We start from the raw sequence: 14,078 nt of genomic DNA, 5'->3' as shown, positions 1-14,078 counted from the left end.
TTCTTGTGTAGGACATTATATGTATCCGCGGCAGTTGATTGTCGCTCCCTTCAGTTTCCCAGTGGGTCGGGACGGGACTGGAGTTGGGAGTGAAAGGTGGGGGGAGGGAGGGGGGGTTAGGGTGACTTACTACGGGAGACAAGTGTAGGAGACGTGTACTGACTGTGTGGGCAGACACTTTGGTAGTGATTGCCCACCAGTCTTAAGTTGAACAAGTCTAGGTAAACATCAAGTTTTGCCAAGTGTGATCTTTCCATCACCTGTTGGGCACTCCGGACTGCCCGTTCGGCCAGCCCATTCGATTGAGGGAATTCGGGACTGCTGGTAATGTGACAAAAGTCCTATAGTTGGACAAAATTCTTGAAGCATTGGCTGGTGAACTGGCTTCCGTTGTCAGACATAAGTTTCACGGGTGCCCCGTGACTTAAAAAGTGTTGCGCTAGATTTTGAACCACCACTGCTGAAGTGGGGCTGGGAAGCAAATCAAACCAGCCTAAGTACGAGTCGACCAGAACCAGGTTTGTTTACCATGCCATTCGAAAATGTCTGTTCCAGTGTGAACCATTGTAAGGCAGGGACTGGGTGAGGGAGAAGCGGCTGCTTGGGTTGATGGGGCGCCAGGCTGTTGCAGATCGCGCAGGCTTCCACCTTCTCTCGTATAAACTCGGTCATTCCGGGCCAGAAAAACATGCTCTTGGCTTGAAGGATGCTGGATGTCCCCCGTGGACCGAGTCAAAATATTTGTCTCGTAGAGCAGTTGAAACGATCGCCTTGTGTCCGTTGACAATCACGCCGTCCTGGAGCTCCAGCTCATCACGGACTGGGAAGTACGGGCGAATGGCAACAGGTATCATGTGCTGTTTGTCCGGCCAGTCACGCCGGATGATCGAGGACAGAGACTAGGGTGTAATCGGCTGCTGTCCGGGTAGTCAAGTCATCCAGGCACAATGTAGGTATCGTTGTCTGTCAGTTGCTCGCAGGTCTTGTGTGGGGCTCTGGATAGAATGTCAGCTAAGTGCATGTCTTTGCCTGGTTTGTAAACCAGCTTGATATCGGACCTTTGAAGCTGCATCATCGTCCACTACAGCTGGGCAGGAGCAGCATGGCTTGGCTTGTTTAGAATGCTGATCAGGGGCTGGTGGTCTGTTTCAACAGTCACAGTCTTTCCAAAAATAAAGTATTTGAATTTCGCTGCCAGTAGTTCCTTTTCGATTTGAGCATAGCGTTGCTCAGACATCATGCGAGAGACACCATCTCACTATCTCACCAGGGACTAACTTAACTGAATGTTTTTCCTTCCAATATTTAATATGTAAAAGAATATGTGTGTGTTTATGATTGTGTTTATAGTTTGTTTGGTTGTTTGTTTGTTTGTTTGTCTTTTTGCACAAAGTCCGCGAGCTTTGCCACTTTTAATTTCACTGCACATCTCGTATGTGTATGTGACGAATAAACTTGACTTCACTTGACTTGGCTTGACTTGTCACCGTCACTGGTGCTCTGAAGGCAGGCAGCACCCAATCCGCACTGGGAGGCATCACAGGTTAGCGGTACCGGCAGTTTTACATCAAACTAAGCCAGAGTCGGGGCACAGGACAAGTGCTGTTTTAGGGTATCGAATGCTCTCTGGTGTTGTGTGTACCAGGACCAGGTTGCGTCTTTGTGTCTCAGCTGCCGCAGTGGTACTGACAGTTCGCTGAAGTTTGGAATGAACTTACCCAGGTAATTCACCAAGCCAAGGAATCGTTGTAAACTGGTTACATCTGTGGGAACCGGTAGTTCATTGATGGCAATGGTCTTGGAAGGATCTGGTTTGAGTCCATCACTAGTAAAACCGTGTCCCACATACTTTACTTATCTGACACGAAACCTGCATTTTAGGGGTGTTCAAGAAGGAACTGCAGATGCTGGAAGATCGAAGGTACACAAAAATGCTGGAGAAACTCAGCGGGTGCAGCAGCATCTATGGAGCGAAGGAAATGGGTGACGTTTCGGGCCGAAACCCTTCTTCAGACTGATGGGGGGTGGGGGGGAGAAGGAAGGAAAAAGGGAGGAGGAGGAGGAGCCCGAGGGCGGGGGGATGGGAGGAGACAGCTCGAGGGTTAAGGAAGGGGAGGAGACAGCAAGGGCTAGCAAAATTGGGAGAATTCAATGTTCATGCAACCGGACGCAAGCAACCCAGGCGGTTGAGCTTGAGGTTGATGTCCTTGGCACGATCCAGTACTTTCTTTAAATTGGCATTGCGTTCTGTCATATCGCGGCCAGCAATGAGGATGTCATCGACAACAATGGCATGAGGGTGTACTGCGAACAGCTGTTCTATCGTGTGTTGGAAGACTTCACTGGCGGAGTTGATGCCGAAGGGCATTTGCAAAAACTTGTAGCGGCCAACGGGTGCGCCAAAAGTGGTTAGTTCAGGCGATTTGTGGTCCAACGGGATTTGCCAGAATGAGCTTTTGGCATCTAGAACATAGAACACGGTCGCTTTGCCCAGGTGTGCTGCGACCTCTTCATCTGTGCGCATATTATAGTGCATGCGCTTGATCGCAGTATTCAGATCTTTGGGGTTGATGCAGATTCGTATTTTGTCTTTGATTTTCTTGGTTGCCTCTACCATGGTTGACACCCAGTCTGACAGGTCGTTGACTGTGGCAATGACGCCCAAGGATTCCATTCTTTGAAGTTCATTTTGCACGTGGTCACTCATGGCATGCGGAATTTTATGAGGGGTTCGGACAACGGGCATTATGGCAGGGTCGGTTACAATAGAGTACTTGAGGGGTAGTTTCCCATGCTTGTTGTCAAAAGAGGTCCTTGCACTGAGTGAGAATCTGTTCAGTGGTATCTTGGGCAGGGGAAAGTTGGTGCACCTCTTCTGCAAAGCTTACCAATCCCAGATCCAGACAGGCATCAATACTTCTGACTACATGTAGTGCAAATAAAGAACACTCCAATAACGGTCCAACAAGTTTATTAGCATATAGTAAAGTTACACTGCAAGTGGCCACCACTGTGACTACATCCCGATTAACGGACTAGTGGCTGAAAGTGTTAGTAATATATGGTGACTGTAAGGTAAAACCCGGACTGGATTATAGATCCGAGTGGTGTGTAACATATGTGTGTTAGGATGACTTAGACAGGTTGGGTGAGTGGGCGGATGCATGGCAGATGCAGTTCAATGTGGATAAATGTGAGGTCATCTACTTTGGTGGCAAAATCAGGAAGGCAGATTATTATCTGAATGGTGTCAAGTTGGGTAAAGGGGAAATACAATGGGATCTGGAGTTCCTTGTTAATCACACACTAAAAGAAAGCATGCAGGTACTGCAGGCAGTGAAGAAAGCTAATGCATGTTGGCCTTCATAACAAGAGAAGTTGAGTATAGGAGCAAAGAGGTCCTTCTGCAGTTGTACAGGGCCCTAGTGAGACCACACCTGGAGTATTGCACACCGTGCAGTTTTGGTCTCCAAATTTGAGGAAGGACATTCTTGCTATTGTGGGAGTGCAGCATAGGTTGACGAGGTTAATTCCCGGGATGGCAGGACTGTCATATGTTGACAGAATGGTGTGGCTGGGCTTGTATACTGGAATTTTGAAGGATGAGAGGGTATCTTATTGAAACATATAAGATTATTGAGGGATTGGACACGCTAGAGGCAGGAAATATGTTCCCGATGTTGGGGGAGTCCAGAACCAGGGGCCACAGTTTTAGAATAAGGGGGAGGCCATTTAGAACGGAGATGAGGAAAAACTTTTTCACCCAGAGAGTTGTGAATCTGTGGAATTCTCTGCCTCAGAAGGCAGTGGAGGCCAATTCTCTGGATGCTTTCAAGAGCTCTTAAAGATAGCAGAGTGGTAAGAGGATATGGTAAGAGCTCTTAGATAGAGCTCTTAAAGATAGCGGAGTCAGGGGATATGGTGAGAAGGCAGGAACGGGGTACTGAAGGTGGATGATCAGCCATGATCACAGTGAATGGCGGTGCTGGCTCGCATGGCCGAACGGCCTACTCCTGCACGTATTGTCTATTGTTAAAAAATCTCCCAATGTTCACTGGTTCAGGTGAAGACACTTCTGGAGAGTATAAAACTACAGAGCCATAAATCAACAACTTCAGGGCAGTAATTAAGAACGGATTCTAATTTTGCAAACAAGAGCAAAAAAGCAAAGTAATGGAGGAACTCAATGGGCTGAGAAATATTCGGCTTGCTTGTCATTAGATTTTAATTCATACAGCAACACCTTCACCAACTAGTCATGCTTTTATTTAAGTTTAGTGCAAACTAAACATTTACCTCACATTGCCTAGTGACACAATGTCTCATTCAGCCAATGAAAAATTTCCATTTCTAAATTACATTATGATTATATTATATCTAAACAGTACCTGTGCAAGTTATGGCATCAGTTCAGAGCTTGAAGCACCAGCTAACCTTTCCTATCATTTGCTTTTTACAAGTAATGCAGTATGTGCAATATATTTTCTGTTTGCTGACTACATGACCTCACAATACCTGGTCAACAAACATTTAATTGGTTAAGTGACTAGTTATAGCATCCTCTGAATACGTTGTTATTTGAGAAAATAAGCACGTTTTATTGCAGTGTTAACCAAAGCAAAATAATGAAAATATTAGAAATCGGAAATACAGAAAATTGAAGAAAGAATCTGTTGCCCTTTTTCTCTACCGAATGAAAAGTTGTAACAGGTTTTCAACAAGTCAAGAAGCAAGGAATGGGGATATCGGAGGCAAAAAAAACAAACAGGAAACCATGGATGGCATAGAAATTACATGACCAAAGGGAAGATGGTGTAAGGCAAATAAAATTGGCCATGGAATGCAAAAAGAAACTGGATTCCAAAGGACTTTGTCAGGATTTGTTAGTGCAGACCAAACCGTTGAATGAAATCACATTTTTATTATATTTAAAAAACAATGGGTGCATTGTGCAATAACATTTTGTTTGATAAAATAGAACTAAAATTGTTCAGATTTATGTTTTATGAGTTGCAACACTCAGGATCCCATCGGGAGACTGCAAGCTTCCCAGATACGGAAGGTTCATAGCAGTTGTGTTTCTTAAACAGTTGTGTATTAGAAGATTACACTTACAAAACTACGAGAATGATTGCTGACCAATAATTCCTTACCAGGGAATATGCAAGGATATCACATAATGGCATAGAAATAATAGATAAACAACACATTCATGCTTTTCTCTGGGGTCACTCACTATATACAATCGTTTGCCAACTTTAAATTTGCTCTGAATCACTAGTAATTCATACAAAATTGAACAATACAGGAAGCAGTAATCCATTTTAACTGTGGAGGCTCTGAAAACTACCCAAATAATTCCACTTATTGATTCATCACCTATCAGTCTGCAATACCTTGGTCTGCAATGATTGTGGAAAAGATTCCTTGTGTTTGGATATTTAACTTGGGGAGAGGATTTTCTCAAAAAAACATAACATCTTTTCCTCTTCAAACACTAATGAAAAAGCTACTTTTCTTAACAACTAAACCAGGTTCGCTTCTTAATAAACAGACACCACACAAACTGTTTGGTAGACCAGTTCAAAACTTTACTTAACATCGGCCGATGGAAGGGAGCGAGAATTCCAGCTAAGTGACCAATACAGACACTTGACCGTCTTCCGTCCCCTTCTCTGAACAACAGAATTACATTACCTTAAATAGGGTTTTTTTGTCCCCTTAGCACATTTCACAGACATTAGTCATGGTCAGAGGTACAGGAAAAGGTTTCCACAGAATGCATCACATCAAAGGCCTTTTGTTTACATGTTACAAGATAACATTGGCCATTTGGTTTACGACATTTTATCTTTCTACTTCCCTAGTTCCTCTCTCGTCCTTCATAAACATTGGCCATTTGGATAATGCCATTTTATCTTCACAGAGATCACCCTAGCTCTTTCGCTGCTTCCTCGCTGTCATTTGGTCCCTCATAAACATAGGCCATTTGGTTTATGGCATCTTACTTCAAAGATGTGACTAGCTGTTTCTTTCTCTGTCACTTCCTCACTTGGGAGACAATGTTATAGGATTTATTATCTCACACACCCGCAACCTGAGGCAAACCTAATTTGAGACTAAATATAAGCTGTAAGCTAGCCCAGAAGCCAATTTAATATCTTCTTATATTTTTAACTAAAATTCGGCTTCATCACTAACAGTAAGCATATCGCCCACACACATATTCATAATTTTCACAAACCCAGTCTTCCCCCGCCATACTCCCCATCCTTCATTAACAATCAAAAGTTAAACATTAAAGTATTCAAATGAACCGATTTCTCTCTATGTGCGCATTTAGGCAGATGGTTCATAGTTTTGTCCATACTGTGGACTGCTGTCCTCTCCTTAGTCCTGCCCCCTTTCATAATTTTCAGCAATTGGTCACAAAGCATCTCACATCCAGATTAGAAGTCTTCAAACTTGAAACTGTTCTTGGTTCCATCATCCACCGACATTTCTGCCACCTCTAACGTGATCCCACCACCTGTCACATTTTCTCAGCTCCACTACTTTTTGCTTTCCACAGGGATATAACTCTCTATAATTCCTTGGTTCACTCAATTCTGCCCACCCAAACCATCCCCTGCCCTGGTACTTTCCCCTGCAACTGCAGGAGATGTGACACCTGTCCTTATAACTCCTCCCTCGCTTCCATCCAGCATTCCTTCCATGTGAGACAAAGGTCCATGTGCACCTCCTTTAATCTCATCTACTACATCCGGTGTTCCCGATGTAGCCTCCTGTACATTGGCAAGGCCATAAAATTGTTGTTTTCCTGTTCTGCGTCATTCTAATTGATGAAAAGGGTATTATGATTTCCACGCGTTTGCAAGTGTTTTACTTAGTTGAACATTTTTATTCTCCATTAGGTGGCAGCATTACATCAAGCTCTGAGCAATTGTACACAGCTGGCCATAAAGATATTATTTCCACTGAAAGAGGAACCAAGGAGATTTCATCGTAAATGGTTCAATGGTGCTTTATTTGTCACGTATGCAACTGCACAGTAAAATTATTTTTGTATATATGACATATGCTGATGCCGCCATTTTTGGTGCCATTATTCAATGGTGGGCCTGCGCGCTTGTAATTCCCGTGAACAGACGTCCCTCTCTCCTCGTCTGGTCAGCTTTGTGTCCTGGGGGCACCTCCTGCAGCCGACCTTGAAGTCACTGGAGGAATTACTCTGGTTCACCCCCCTACCGGCCCACTCCTAGTGCCCAACGTCTCCAGTTCCTCCCCATTACAAAATTACACCATTGTAGTCAGGGGTAAAAAGGATCAAGAAAAGAAATCCATACCACAGGGTATGGAAATGTTAAACTTTATCCCTAAAATGGTTATAGTGGTAGAATGGTGTGTTCTATGCTTCAAGACTGAGGGTAAAAAGAAATAGTGGAATGTAAGCAGAAAAAGGATTGAAGTGCAGATAAACCACCGTTCAATTGACTGGAGTGGTGGACAATTTCAGAGCATGAGCTAGTCTTGTTCCTAATTTTTGTTTAAATCATGTCTGACGCTGTTGCATATATTCTGGAAATTATAAATTTATGTCCATGATACAGCTTTACATTTCCCCCCTTCCCTCCCAATGGACAGCAGACATCTATTAAATAAATTGTTCAACATCTTTAAGAGTTCCCATTAATGCACTTAGCCCAATGCACATATGAACAGCAAGGTTCAGTAGAAATCATGTTTTTGAACATTTTTAGCCATTATCTACAGCAACATCCATTAAGAAAGCCAATACAGGTAGCACATTACGTTTTGTTGCAAGATCTGTAGAAAATGCAAGTCAATATGTACTGTAATAATGAAATTATCTCTGTTGCACTCAGAGCAGTTTTAGGCTGCAGAGAGTAGAAAGGATCATAAAGTACCACACAGTTTCAACACGTACTATTTACAGATAAAAATATAAATATTAAATACACTCCAAACATTGGGTTACCTTTTATTAGAACAGATTTGCTTCAAGAATACGCCACGCTTGGCTTGAGATCTTGTATATTGCTGCTTTGTTTATAAGTAAACCAAGAATTGTGGTAGAAAATTGGTTATTACAAACATGTGATCCATTTATATACCATCTCTGAAAAAATTGTCCTTTCGATCTCTTCGATCTTTCCTTCTCACCCAAAACCTATACCCTCCTGTTTTTGATTTCTCTACCATGTGCATTAATTCTATCTATGACCCTTAAGATTTTATACAGCTCTATAAGATTACCCCTGAGTCCCTTGTGCCCAAAGCAATGAAGTCAAAGCGTGCCCAACCTCTCCCCATAATTCAGTTCCTTGACTCCCGGTAACATCTTCAGAGAAACAAAACAAGTGTGGAGTAATTCAGCGTGTCAGGAAGCATCTCTGGAGGGAATGGATGGGTAACATTTCAGGCTGGGACTCTTGCCCAGTCTGAAGAAGGGTCCCAACCTGAAACGTTGTCTATCCATTCCCTTCAGAGTTGCTGCCTGACCCATTGAGTTATTCCAGTATTTTGTGTATGATTCCAGCATCTGCAGTTTCTCTCGGCTCAATTTTTCTGCAGTCTTTGCAGCCTAATGACAAACTAACTATTGTTTTCTAATGAACGATTTAGTTGTGAAATGCTGGTGCATCGCAGCAAGGTGTTCTAACAAGATAATATCAAAAGGGTCAAGTGAAATTGTGCATCAGAAACTTGAAGCTCATGTCACCTTATGAGCATTTGGAAGTAATATATGGGATAATCTGACCTTCAGCACACACAGAATGTGGAGATTCCTTAATTTGCCACCGACTTCAAGCACTCTCATCTTTATCCTGGAATAAAGTTTATGAGCTATTAGTTAATAGTAAAAAACTATTATAAAAACTATTAAAGGTGTTTGGGATATTTTCCCTATTTAGTTACAGCAATGAGTGGGATTGTGACCTGGATCAGTAGCAAAAATAACTGACTGGCTAATTTTGACGAGGAAAAATACATTTAGTTTGCACAATCAGCAGCGGTTACAGAAAGGAAAACTGGGTAAGAAAGGAATGGGAAAGGAATGGAGGGTTATGGTTTGAGCGCAGGTATATGGGACGAGGGGAGATTATGTGTTCGGCACGGACTAGAAGGGTCGAGATGGCCTGTTTCCGTGCTGTAATTGTTATATATATATATGTTATATATGGGTGTAGTACATAATTTGCAGCTGATCTAATTGCCCTCATTTTATACCCAAAGTTCAAAGATAGGATGATCGCTGTGCGGTCTTTTGTCTGAAGAAATTAGTTTTGCTGGGTGAAAAGGCAGGCAAATGATGCAAGTTTAACATCAGAGGCTAGTCCAACCACATATGTAGAGAAAAGTCATACAACATTTTCAGTAAGAGATTTCTAATTCTTGTGCCATTTAACTTTTATTTAATGCATGAAAGGAGTTGAATATAAACTTGAACATGCAAGGTTGCGAGAATAAACAGAAACAATAAAATGCAACTTCTGAATGTTCATTAGCAAATAAAGAGAAAATGACCAACACACACCATGTTTCTGCTTAGCACATGCCAGTTTTATGCAGCGCAGCTGGCTTTTCTTTCATACCCGTGGATGTTTGGGACCCTGGCATTCTATGTAGCCATACAATGCAAGAGTTTGCTCTGTGGGAGGTCAATCAACACACAAGCAGGAAATAGGCTGTTGGAAATGTCAGGTCAATGTCTTCAATCTCAACCGTCATTCCAGGCACTGAAGAAACCAACACTTCCAAAATCAATTTTAAATTCTATTTATTTTTTTCTCTGACACTTTATAACAGCAGTATTGAAATATTTCCTTGAAATTGTTCCTGAAATAGTATATGTCCTATAAAATGTTCTAAGACATTGAACCCGCGGCAACCCGAAATAAGAAACAAGATATTTAAATGTAATCTTTACAGAACAGTATTGATAGTATTGTCACACTAGTCTCACAAAATGAGTCAATTATTAAAACCATAATGACAAAAATTAAGAAGTTACACAATTGTTACACTGACTTACTTCCCTGCTCTTCTTTAATCCCCATGAGCAAGATATTGTGTTGTGTGGGAAGTTTGGCAATTTCATGGCTTTTGAACATACCTTATTAATCTTTTCATTTTAACTGTGAATAAATTCTTACATCGTTCATTTCAATTGATCCTTTCATAAAACATATCTGATATAATTGCCCAAAATAAACTCTATAGAATGCTAGAGTTCAGATGAAGAAACTTCCTACTTGCACCTTAAGTGCAAAATCTCTCACAGAAAAAGGATTAAAAGAGTATAGAAATATTGTATTAACTGACATTCTTTCCAATATATTGTAAATTAAAGATGCTAAGTAACAAAATGAAGAGTTCCTCATTAGAAAACACTGATCGGACATTACTTGACTCAAAATGCGCAAAGTTAACATTGTTGATGAATAATCAACATAATTTAAAAGGTAAATGCATCTTAATACAAATTTCAGGAAAATCAAATACTGGAGATATAATTGTACCAATTAACTATATCTTTTATTAACGTTTTGGTCACGGTAACATTCTTTTTCATATTATCCTGCTCATCACACAGAGCCAATAAATTCAAACTTCGACAGAATCAGGAAATTCAGGAGTATGATCCACATGGAAATTTGTTAATGAAGAGGATGGTGTTCATTTTTGTCCCCAATATGTATGATCATGCATGTTACGTTCAGACACCATGTATCTCTAATGTTGACATATGTCCTACTTCTCAAGTTTTTTTAAGGAAAACTTATAATAATTGAATGTAAAAAGGAATTAGCTTTTTATAGATAATTAATCAGCTAAAATATAATTAAATATTAAGTGAATAGAAACCTAAGCTAACTGATATGTTAGGATTTGATAGTCAAGGCAGGGCAGATGAAATCCTGTAGACCCCAGAAACTACAGATGGAGTCAGATGACGACCACTGTGTTCACTCCATTCCACTTCTATTTCTCTGAATCTTCATTTATTTTACCTCTAACCTTTCTCAATTGTGCAGAAGGGTAATTAATCTGGAATATTAACTCTGCAGAAGCTGCCTGGCCCTTTGAATTATTGCATTATATCCAATTTACCGCCATCCTCACTTTCCTCTTCAGATTCCACTCTCACAGGAGCCAGTCTGTAACAGTCAATTTTGTGGATTCCACATCATGTCAGAAGATAGCCATGGAAAAGGCTACAGAAAAAGACTACATCCTGTTGTTATATTCAAACAGAGTCATAAAGCACAGTAACGCTCTTTAGCCCATCAAGTCCTTGCTGACCATCAAAAACCTATCCACATGCATCCCACACTCTTGGAGAAAAGGTTCTTCCTCAAATCCTTTCAAAGCCTCTGGGAATTGTGGGAAGAACTAGTCTGTTCTTCCATTTTGTCTTTCAACATGGGCAGCACTTCACACTTTGGGAATCAAACTACTCCAGTGAATGTACCTTCTGAGAACTAGGCTAAACATGCCTGGTGGTAGTCGCCCATAGTGTCATAAAACAAGTTTGCTAAACACAAAGAAGAGATTGTGAACACAAGGCTACACCTAGACACCCTAATCTTCCTACATAGGTAAATGTCTGGTTTCAGTGGGAAATTACTGAATGCTGGATCACAATAGTTAACCCTGCAAACAAGTGTACGTGACTAACCTTGCTATTATGCTATCAAAAATGATATAAAAATACTGCATGCTTTGAATCTGCAGAGTAGTCTTTTGCTTGACTGTTCTCCTTGTCTGACAAGTTATTGCGAATAAAGTAGCTACAGTTTGATAGTCACTCACGTCTTATGTAAATTATTCCGACACCTCTTAACCTGAGACTCCGTAGATGGGAACAATTGATAGTAATGTTAGCCCCATTTTTCTCTCCACGTATACTGCATGATCTGCTGGGTATTTACAACATTCTCTTTTTAGTTTCAGTTCTCTACAACAAGGTTCAATTATCTGACTTGTATGTGACAGCGTTTACATGTCTGTGCTTTCTCTTTGTTAACAAGTCTGATTAATAACTCAAGCAGGTGGCTGCATAAACAACATGGCAACCCTGTCCTTTCTCTCCCCTCCCCTCAACCCCCCTCCCCCCCCAACCCGGCTAAGAGACGGAAATCCAGCCTGCTGACCATCAAACACCTATTTCACATTATTCCTTTATTAATCTCCCCACAGTCCTATCCACCACTCCCAACCTCAGCCTCTCTGCAATTTTTTTAACTAACTTGCTTTCTCACTTTTCCAGTTCAGATGAAAGGTCTTCAACCTGAAATGTTATATCTGCTTCTCTTACCACATATGCTGCCTGATCTAAAAGTAATACTATTGTCCTGTTAAGACATTTATCCATCATCCTCTTAAAACAATCAACATTTTCTGATTCAGCTAATCCCAAATCAAAAAGATCCCAATATTGCACATTTTCCAAATTTATCCTTCTCTCTTTTTGATTCCTGTGACAATTTTTATTTCCATGCCCATTATTTGCTCTGCCCAAATTTTTCATCATTTAAACACTATCAGTACCGTCCTCGCATACAGCAATTCGAACATTCTGTATCATCTTGTTATCTATATATTACTAAAACTCTCATCTTGTTTGTGATTCTGTCTTCTGCGTGCGTGCGTGCCCATGTGCTCCCGGAACTATGCCAAAACGGTACATGATAGCGCTACAATTTTTGGGCCACCTTATTCACAATTGTCTTGTGATGTGTTTTTATCAAGCTTCGTTCAGATTGATGTTACATTTTACAAGTTCTCCACATTTCTAACTTTACAAAATCCAGTTTGAGAAAGAATTAGCAGTGGCAGTTACAGCTATGACATCACAATGGGATCTCATTTACATAACCTGCCCGTGAGCAGTGTTCTAGCCCACAATGACATCACAATGGGATCAGCAGCTTCCACCTCAAGGGGGGTAGGGAGGGAGTGAGACGTTGCTCCCTTCCCCCCACGTGGGACAATTGATTGCCTCCGGGTAGCGCCGACACCTCCCCAACGTGGGATCAATTGATTGGCTCCGGGGAGCGCTGGTGCCACCCCCAACGTGGAGTCCATTGATTGGCTCCAGAGAGTTCCGATGCCGCTCCCCACCCACGTGGGGCCGATTGATTGCCTCCAGGGAGTGCCGACTGAGGGTAGGGGAAAGGAGAGGAGGGGAGAGGTGAGGGAGGGAATGGGGGAGGGGAGGAGAGGAGGAGAAATGTTATTTAAATGTTGTGTTTAGTGGGATAGGTGAGGAGTGGGGGAGCAGGGAGATAAGTGGAGAGGGGGTTAGGGAGGGGAGAGGGGTTATAGAAAAAGGAGGGAGTGACTGAGGGTAGGGGAAAGGAGAGGGGGGAGAGGTGAGGGAGGGAGTGGTGGAGGAGAGGGGAAAGAAGAGGGAGGGTGAAGAGAAGGGGGAGGGAGTGCTGGGGAATGAGGGGAAATGAGCTGCGCCTGCGTGGTGGTGAGTGGTGGAATATTGCATTGGGGGAACGGGGCCCAATGGGTCCCACTTGGTCTAGTATCTATATTACTAAAAGTCAGATCTTGACCAATGCCTGTTGTTCTATATATTGATTTAAGAAAAAACGCTACCACTTACGGCTATGATTTTTGGCCATCAGAGTCCCCCTCCACTGCAGGACATGAGGATTTTTTCCATCGATTAAAAATATAAGAGTTATTAGTGTTTAAAAAATGTTGAGATTCTCTCTCCTGAAGGCCACACCCCTTCCAGAGGGACTATAAAACTCAGAAGTGTTGAGTGCCTCAGTCAGTCTCTGCAAGATGGGGGAAGTGAGAGGGTCACGTCTCTCAGTCTGAGCTGTGAATAACACTGAACACCTGTCAACTAAACTGTGAGTGTGGTTTTACTGACCATGCGTGCCCTTAATGTGGTTTGAAAATGAAAATGTGGTTGGTTTGAAATAAAGCACAGCAAATGGTTGGTGGTGGTTGGTCTGAAATAAAGCACAGCAAATGGCTGGTGGTGGTTGGTTTGAAATAAAGCACAGCAAATTGTTGGTGGTGGTTCGTTT

The sequence above is a fragment of the Amblyraja radiata genome, chromosome 10 (genome assembly GCF_010909765.2).
Source record: "Amblyraja radiata isolate CabotCenter1 chromosome 10, sAmbRad1.1.pri, whole genome shotgun sequence".
NCBI lineage: Eukaryota > Metazoa > Chordata > Chondrichthyes > Rajiformes > Rajidae > Amblyraja > Amblyraja radiata.
The sequence above is the reverse complement of the archived record's forward strand: the minus strand, read 5'-3'. Positions refer to the sequence as shown.